Source organism: Tiliqua scincoides, chromosome 13 (genome assembly GCF_035046505.1).
Source record: "Tiliqua scincoides isolate rTilSci1 chromosome 13, rTilSci1.hap2, whole genome shotgun sequence".
Taxonomy (NCBI): domain Eukaryota; kingdom Metazoa; phylum Chordata; class Lepidosauria; order Squamata; family Scincidae; genus Tiliqua; species Tiliqua scincoides.
In genome coordinates, this window is record NC_089833.1 from 9,659,478 (window position 1) to 9,668,035 (window position 8,558).

Consider the following 8,558-nt stretch of genomic DNA (forward strand, 5'->3'; position numbering starts at 1 on the left):
CGGCAAGGAGGCTTCCCTGCTGGCCAGTGCGCGTGCCTGGCAGGGAAAGCAGCCCAGCCCTTTCCCAGGCATAGAGCTAGAACGAGGCTAGAGTGCAAAGGCTTCATGTCTGCAGAGAAGGGCTTTTCAGTGGGGAGTGGGAAAGGCGTTCGTTTGCTAACCGGAAGTGTGGGAAGGTTCTGCAAGCGGGGCGTGCGGCCCTCTTTAGGCTGCAAGCCTGGATGTACATTGCTTTGTGATGCAGTGCAATTCACTTTGAATGCATTGCAATGCAATTCAGTTCCTTGCATTGCATTGAATTGAATGCAATGGGGGCTTACTTCTGAGTCGACCACAGGCAGGGGATTAGGCTGTTAGGTCTCTCTCCTCCCTCCCTCCCCCCCCCAAATCTCTATACACATTTAGCACCGGGACCCACTTTTTAGAATGAGAATCTGTCAGGACCCACCAGGAGTGATGTTATCAAGCAGGAAAATTTGTAACAATCCTAGGCCGCAATCCTACCCACACTTACCCAGGAGTAAGTCCTATATACTAGCATTGTCAAAAGAATATACATAGTAGCTTGTTAAAAGTACAGGTCTGTCACATTTCCCCAAATGCAGCCACATCCCGTGGTAGCATCAAGCCTAATAGATTAAAAATTAAATATTGAAATGAATGGGGACCCACCTGAAATTGGCTCGCGACCCACCTAGTGGATCGTGACCCACAGTTTGAGAAACACTGGTCTATACTGTATTGAAATTGTGGCAGGAAGCTATACTCTCACTGGGACAATTGACATGGAAACTTACAGCCCAATCTTATGCATGTCTACTCAGAAGTAAGTCCCACTAGAGTCAATGGGGCTTACTCCCAGGAAAGCTTGTGTAGGATTGGGCTGTCAGTTTCCTCTTTCCTAGTGCAGGAGGATATTTAAACAATGAATTGCTTAATCATCGTTTACATTCTTTCCCTTATGGAAAGCGGTGGTGGTGGTGATTGATAAACCGCCGCAGTTTGACTACCAACAACAACAACAACAACAGTATTTATATACCGCTTTTCAACAAAAAGTTCACAAAGCGGTTTACAGAGAAAATCAAACAAACAACGAATGGCTCCCTGTCCCAAAAGGGCTCACAATCTAAAAGGATGCAAAAGAACACCAGCAAACAGCCACTAGAAAAGATACTGCTGGGGTGAGGAGGGCCAGTTACTCTCCCCCTGCTAAATAAAAGAGGAGCACCCACTTGAAAAAGTGCCTCTTACCCAGTTAGCAGGGGGTACCAGCAAAATAGAAACCAGTTTAACCAGTACACTCAACTACTTGTAATTTAATTGCACCCTGCACAGTCTGTGGGCACAATCCTAACCAGATCTACTCAGAAGTAAGCCCTGTTTTGTTCAATGGGGCTTACTCTCAGGAAAGTGTGGTTAGGACTGTAGCCCGGGGAACAGGGAGCAGGGAACCTCGCTAAAGGAAGCCACTATCTTGTCCCATGGATTTCAATGGTGCTTTGTCACAACTAACTTTTTGTAGCACGGAAGTTTCATTCTTGCTTGGTTTTGCCCAGTTAGCAGGGGATCATTCCTATATAGGACTATATAGTCCCATACACTATACACTGTATACATAGTAGCTTGTTAAAAGTATGCTATTGTTACAAGTATACTAAAAGCATACGGGAATAGTAGTTCTGTAATTTTCATAGGCCATTAATCATGCTGAAGGAGAGAAAAGAGATCTAGGCAAGAAGGCAGAAATAAGTCGATTATTCCTTCATCTGTATAATGACAATCGTTGTCCCAAGGAACGGATAAAGATTTTTTTTTTTTAATCTAATGCAATTAACCTTTTGTTACTGAACTGCAACCAGGAGCAGCCAAAAGACTCCCTTGGAGGAAAAGTATTAACTTCAGTCAAACTAGCTTTGACTAGCTTCAGTCAGACTAGCTCCATTCACCCTTGTTTAAAATCAGAGTAGACCTCCCTTTTGCCTTCCACTTACACATTTCTTGCTAGCGGCAATGCAATACACAACACCACACTTGCAGTGGAGAGTACAGAGAATGCAGTGGCTTTGCTAGGAGGTGCGGGGGTGTGTGTGTGGGCCACACAGGGTGATGCGCACAGGGTGGGGTGACACCACTACCCACCAAAATGTTTTAAATCTTTGTATTTTCAAATAATACCATCATGTTATATATCAATCAATGTGCAATTTCATGCAGAACGCAATGAAACAAACCGCGTTCAATATCTCTACTTAATCAAAAGTTATAGCCCAAAAAACCAGTGGGAGTGGGTGATGTTACATCACCGTGCCCACTGCCAAGGGCGTTGCCCTGTCCACTATATAGGAGGTCCATCATAGGGGTGATTGTGCTGGCCTCCCACACTGGGTGACGTCTACTTACCAATAGGCCCCTTTGAGTTCAATGCCACTTAGTCCCATGTCACAGTGTGTATGGGAGTGCAACCTAATGGCAACCTTGGTCATCTTCCTAGCTTTGGTGCACTATCTCCTCTCCTGTAGTGGGAGGACTGCATATGCCACTCTTGGCTTCTTGGAGGTAGATTAAGGGCGCAATCCTAACCCCTTATGTCAGTGCTTTCCAGCACTTGGCATAGCGGTGCCAATGGGACATGTGCTGCATCCTGCAGTTGGGTGTCACTCACGGAGGCCTCCTCAAAGTCAGGGAATGTTTGTTCCCTTACTTGAGAGCTGCATTGCCCTTATGTCAGTGCTGGAAGGGGTTAGGACTGCACCCTAAAACATATAATCTATGAATTAATGCCAGAGTCCCAATAGGGTTCCAAACCATGCTGTTCTATAATGCTGCATGCTGGGTGCAAATAATTCATGTTGCTTTTCAGTAATGTCCATGCCTCCCTTGAGTGGTCTTTTGCCACCTTGGTTGGTTTGGCAACCTTCAGTCTCAAAAGACTATGGTATAAGCCTACAGCACCCAGTATTCCCAGGCGGTCTCCCATCCAAGTACTAACCAGGCCTGACCCTGCTTAGCTTCCGAGATCAGATGAGATCAGGCATGTGCAGGGTAACAATTGCCATCTTGGTTATCTTACTAATCACCTGTGTTTCCCCTCTGGCCAATTCCCTGCTTCCTTGTGAACAGTATTTCGGTACTGCTTTCCCGCAACTTTCTTGGGAGCAGCCAGCAGTCAAATCCTGCAGAGGGTGCTGTTGTCTACACTCACGACCCCGTTGCAAGGCTTCTGGCACAAATCTCATAGCTCACCTTATTTTCCAGCCCCAATGATCCCCAAACATTTTACAGGGGGATCCCCAGAGCAGAACAATTACAGAGGCGTTTGTGTCATGGTCGTTGGTCCTAATAAAGACTTTGATTTTTGCTTTTGGATTATTTTTTTTCTGTGGACCGACACAGACGTCTAAGGCAGTGTTTCTCAAACTGTGGGTCGGGACCCATTAGGTGGGTTGCAAGCTAATTTCAAGTGAGTCCCCATTCATTTCAATGTGTATTTTATTTTTAATATATTAGACTCAATACTGCCACGGTATGTGACTGCATTTGGGGAAATGTTATAGATCTGTACTTTCAACAGGCTGCTATGTATATGCTTTTAAAAATGATAGTCAATGGGGCTTACTCCCAGGTAAGTGTGGATAGGACTGCAGCCTGTTTGGGGAATTTTTTTTAAACAGATCAGCAACTGCTTCAGAGGGTGAGGAGTCTTCTTTATTTTAAATAATTTTTGAACTTATTGTAAACTTTTAAAGCACGTTTGCGCTTCCTTGGGAGTAAGCCAAGTAAGGCTAAATCCAGCCTCTGTGGCAGCCCGGCTGGGCTGACGCAAGGCTCTGGGGTGGGCAGGGAGAAGGTGAGATGGAGGTGGGAGTGAGGCATTCCTGGGCATGGGAGGGTGGGTGATGGGCTGTCCTGGGTGCGGGCGGGCAGGGAGCAGGAGGTGAGGCTGGGATCCATCACTTATGCTGAATCCTAACCCCTGTTCCTGGGACGTTTGGGACGGCTTCAAGCCTCTCCGCTCCCCTCTAAGGTGGGACTAAGGACAAACACTAAGGTGGGACTATATAAAAGTTGCTTGTGGGTAAGATCACTTTTCTGTTCCCAAAATGTACAGGGCAGGAGGGCATTGGGGAGGGTTCTATGATTCATTCAACATGAGGTGACGGGGAGAGGCGACAGGTCTGACTGCATGAGTTGAGAGTGCACATGGGGCCCAAACTTTTTTTTTTTTTTTTAAATAAATGGAGTTTTTACAATGAATGGTCTATGAATTTCTCACAGCTTATCAGCTGTGTCACTCTATCTTCCAGCCAGGGTTACTCCCACTTAGCTTTTTCGGGCAAGGCAACAGCTTAACCTCCAGGCCACACCATCCATCGGCTGGTGTGCTGGCTGTAAAGTTCCTCCTACTCTGGGTCCCAACCTTGCGTGTTGCTTGAGATCAGGGCCACGATAGCGACTTTGAATCGGTGATCACCATGCAGCCTATGAGATCATGGCACCATAAGTTTAAAAACAAGAACCCCAAATGAATTAACAAGTTAGCAGTGCAAAGGACACAATTCCTTACTGCTGCATGACAAAATGAGCAAAATAATCAGCTTTATGTCACTGTTAAACGCACATCTCTTATCGTTTAGCAGAACCCACTGGTTCAAGCGAGTGTCTGTAACATCTTGTCAGCTTTTCCTCTAAGCTTATTATCAAATTTAATTTTCTCCCATATGAAAGTCATTTTGTAAGGAAACTCACTAACAGGACAATTAAAAACATTTTCATATTAATTTGAAAGCTATGAATATGGAATTAATATTGCTGGGTATGATTGACTTTTCTAATTAGCATGGCTGCTGCTTCCATTTAGGGGAAAGGAATATTTCTGAGAGTGTTCCTACAATAGGTTGCTTAACCCTTTCGGCGCTGAAGGCAACTGCTGTGGGAGGAGTTCAATATTCTTTTTTTGAGCTGCGGAAAACACAAGTATGGAGTCATCATCTCCAATAGTGCTGAGTTGATTTTTCCTGGCAAGTTCTTTGCCAGTCTTTGGGGGTCATATCCAGTTTGTTACCCTGCAAATGTCTGATCTCATCTGATCTCAGAAGCTAAGCAGGGTCAGGCCTGGTTAGTACTTGGATGGGAGACCGCCTGGGAATACCGGGTGCTGTAGGCTTATACCAGAGTCTTTCCATGCCCGATCTCGTCTGATCTCGGAAGCTAAGCAGGGTCAGGCCTGGTTAGTACTTGGATGGGAGACCGCCTGAGAATACTGGGTGCTATAGGCTTATACCATAGTCTTTCCATGCCCGATCTCGTCTGATCTGGGAAGCTAAGCAGGGTCAGGCCTGGTTAGTACTTGGATGGGAGACCGCCTGAGAATACTGGGTGCTATAGGCTTATACCATAGTCTTTCGAGACTGAAGGTTGCCAACCAAACAATTGCAAATAGCCTCCCTGCCCCCCCCCCAAAAAAAATCTGTGAATCCAGGGGTTGGTTGCAGAGATGGTTCCCCCCCCCCATTCTTCCTTCAGCTTGAAACACAGATATTTCTAAGAGCTTGATTAGTGCCAGGCACCCTGTTGCATCCCAGAATGCACCAAAAAGTGTGGCATTTAACATTTTGGGAACAACAGAGCCCCCCATCACCGCCCATAAGGCCCCCACCAAAATGAGTTTCATGGACTGACATTTGGTCCGTTCATGCAGCAGAAAGTGGGGTGCATGGGGGAATTCTGGGGCAGCAGGAGTGGACCGCACCACTTTAGACCAAATGGGACAACTGTCTCCACTAGCCACCATTCTTCTGATTGTCACTATAGAACGTCATTACGTAACAGACTGTCATTATGTTACAGCAGGGCTGGCCCGCGGATTATGTGGGCTTTAGGTCTTGTGTCAAGCGGCAGGTTTGGGGGGATGGGAAATGAAGTAGGGGGTGCTGTACCCAGTGTCATCCTGCTGTCCCCTCGTACCCACAGAGATGCTCCACTCAGCAGCATAGTCGAGTTGCTGTCACTGTTTGGAATGCCTCTGATAACAAGTTTTTTTTGGGGGGGCTGTTTACATGAGTTGTGGTGACTGCAGTACTTACCACACCCCCCAGCTTTGGCTACGCTACTGGCTCCAATCTATGCACTGATTCCCTTTGTTCTTGCTCATAGAAAGCGGGAAGAGGATTTTGGCAGCAGTGGCCCTCTCCTTCCTCTAGGGGGAAAAAAAACTCTGCCCATGCTCGGCTGCTTTGCATTTCCACCAGGATCTGGGTGAGTGAGAAGGCTGCCCCAGGGCAGCTGAAGCAGAAGGTTAGGGAATGGGGCAGGTGGCTCAGTTCATGCTTTAGCCACCTAGGGAGAGAATGGGGTTGTATGTGAGATTTTTTTTTAGCTTTGGGATCAGGGAGGAAGGCGGCATTTGGGGGCTGGCTTGGGCAGGCATGAGCATCACTTGGTTCCTGAACTGACTTGGTTTTCTACCAGCTTCATCTCATAGTGGTTGGCCAGACCTCTCCTACTGCCACATACCAGCAACTGGTATTCAGAGGAACTGGTCTGTGGAACTCCTTGCCACAGGATGTGGGGATGGCATTGGGCCTAGACGCCTTTAAAAGGGGATTGGACAAATTGCTGGAGGAAAAATCCATCACGGTTTACAAGCCTTGATGTGTATGTGTGACCTCCTGATTTTGGCGATGGGTTATGTCGGAATGCCAGATGCAAGGGAGGGCACCAGGATGCAGGTCTCTTGCTGTCTTGTGTGCTCCCTGGGGCATTTGGTGGTCCATTGTGAGATACAGGAAGCTGGACTAGATGGGCCTATGGCCTGATCCAGTGGGGCTGTTCTTATGTTCTTAGAGGTAGGTAACCACCAGGATGAGTGGACATTAATTGACTTGCGTCTATGAATTTACCCCCCTTTAAAAGATATCTTAGCTAATGGCCATCCCCATGAATGACAGTGAAGTCTATAAATTAGCTATGCACTCCATTAAGCATATAATGTATGGAGTTCATGACTGTGAGATGAGGTGATGGCTTCTAGCATAGATGGGTTAGACAAATTCATGGAAGGTGAATCTTTCAAAGATCATCCAACTTCCTAGTGTTGCAAGGTCTTAAAAAGCAAGACTCAGTACTCAAGGGTGATGGTTTGCAAGCTTTTCTTCGTTGCCAGCAACGGGCATCTCATGGGACTAATGTCCAAAGCATTGAGAGCCAGTATCAATGTTAACCAAACTCTTTATAACATTCTGGATTCTTTGTTTGAAGATTTGAACTTCCCATTGGTTGAAGTTTGACATCATAGATGGGGCTAATTCTTAATAGGCTGTAGACAGCCATAGAGAAACTTGATAGGTGAGCTTCAAGTTACAGGTTTCCAAATAAGGTAAAATTAAACAATTATATATATTGTATTACAAAATTTTCAAGAACCAGCAGGGGATGCTATAACATTATTTTATCCAGGACTGTCCCTCTTGGCAGAACTTCAAACCCATTTCTTGGCATACATTCCCTTCAGACTCTTGGGTTGGCCTTGCTTAAGCCTCCTGTCTTATCTCTCCTCCATTCCTTCTCCTGTTTTAGCAAGACACTGTGGGGCCCTCTACCAACCTCTGCGACGCAAAGTCCTTTAAACTTCCTTTAACCATGTCACTAAAATTATTTCTTTATGACTATTGTGACCAGTTACCTATTAAGGGGTATAGTGGTGTGTATCTTTGCCAAGAAGTGACTTCTTTCTTCCCTTTTAGTGGTTGCCTCGCCCCCTCTGAAGTGTAAGGCTTCAGCCAACTTCTTATGATTCTCTTAAACTTTTCAAGTAACTTTTGGTCCCCTATGGTTTACCTCTAATTCTATTGCAATTCAAACAAAGACTACAAGCAGAAGTTTTCTGATTCTCAAGAAGGCTCTTGTTTTATTCAATTAAAATGTGTACTGTCTTCTAAATTTGTCTCTTGCAGGTGTCTATGGTTAGCTAGCTAGACGCTATATTAGTTTGCCAAGAAGCATTTCCAACTGATAAGCCAGCAGCTAAAACTTACTTCTAATGACTACAATTGTTGCATATATGTGTTTTCTCAGCGTTGTGATGTCCTCGGCGAGTCGTGTACTTCTGCCAATGATGAAGCCTATCTATCTTTGCCTTAGATACGACTCCCTTTTCCAAATTCCAAAGTGTATGGCACGGCCTTTGAGGCTCCAAGGTCTCAGCTTCTGTGAAACTAGCAAAACAGCTTTCTAAAATGAGTCTTTCAAGCAGCTTTTTCTGTGAAACTGACTATGATTTTTCTAAATCAAAACAGCCTTTCTATTCTGTATGCCTTTATGCTTGAGCAGTGTGGCTTTTAAGCTTTTGCCCCAATGGCATATTACCCTGGTTATTCTGTCACCTTCCATCACTAGAACAGCCGTCTTCAACCTTTATCATCTCACGGCATCCTGACAAGGTGCTAAAATGGTCAAGGCGCATCATCGGTTTTTGGGACAATTAACAAGGCACACCTTGCCCCCAGTAAGGAGGCCCACATCCTCCAATGGGATGTGGAGTAGGTCAGCCCTACTAA

General features: G+C 45.6%; 2 pseudogenes; one reads left to right on the forward strand and one right to left on the reverse strand.

The window, feature by feature from the left end:
- Positions 1–2,943: 2,943 nt before the first annotated feature.
- On the reverse strand, positions 2,944–3,060 carry LOC136633835 (5S ribosomal RNA; annotated as a pseudogene).
- Positions 3,061–5,049: 1,989 nt separating this feature from the next.
- LOC136633774 (5S ribosomal RNA) lies at positions 5,050–5,167 on the forward strand (annotated as a pseudogene).
- The last annotated feature ends 3,391 nt before the right edge of the window (positions 5,168–8,558 follow it).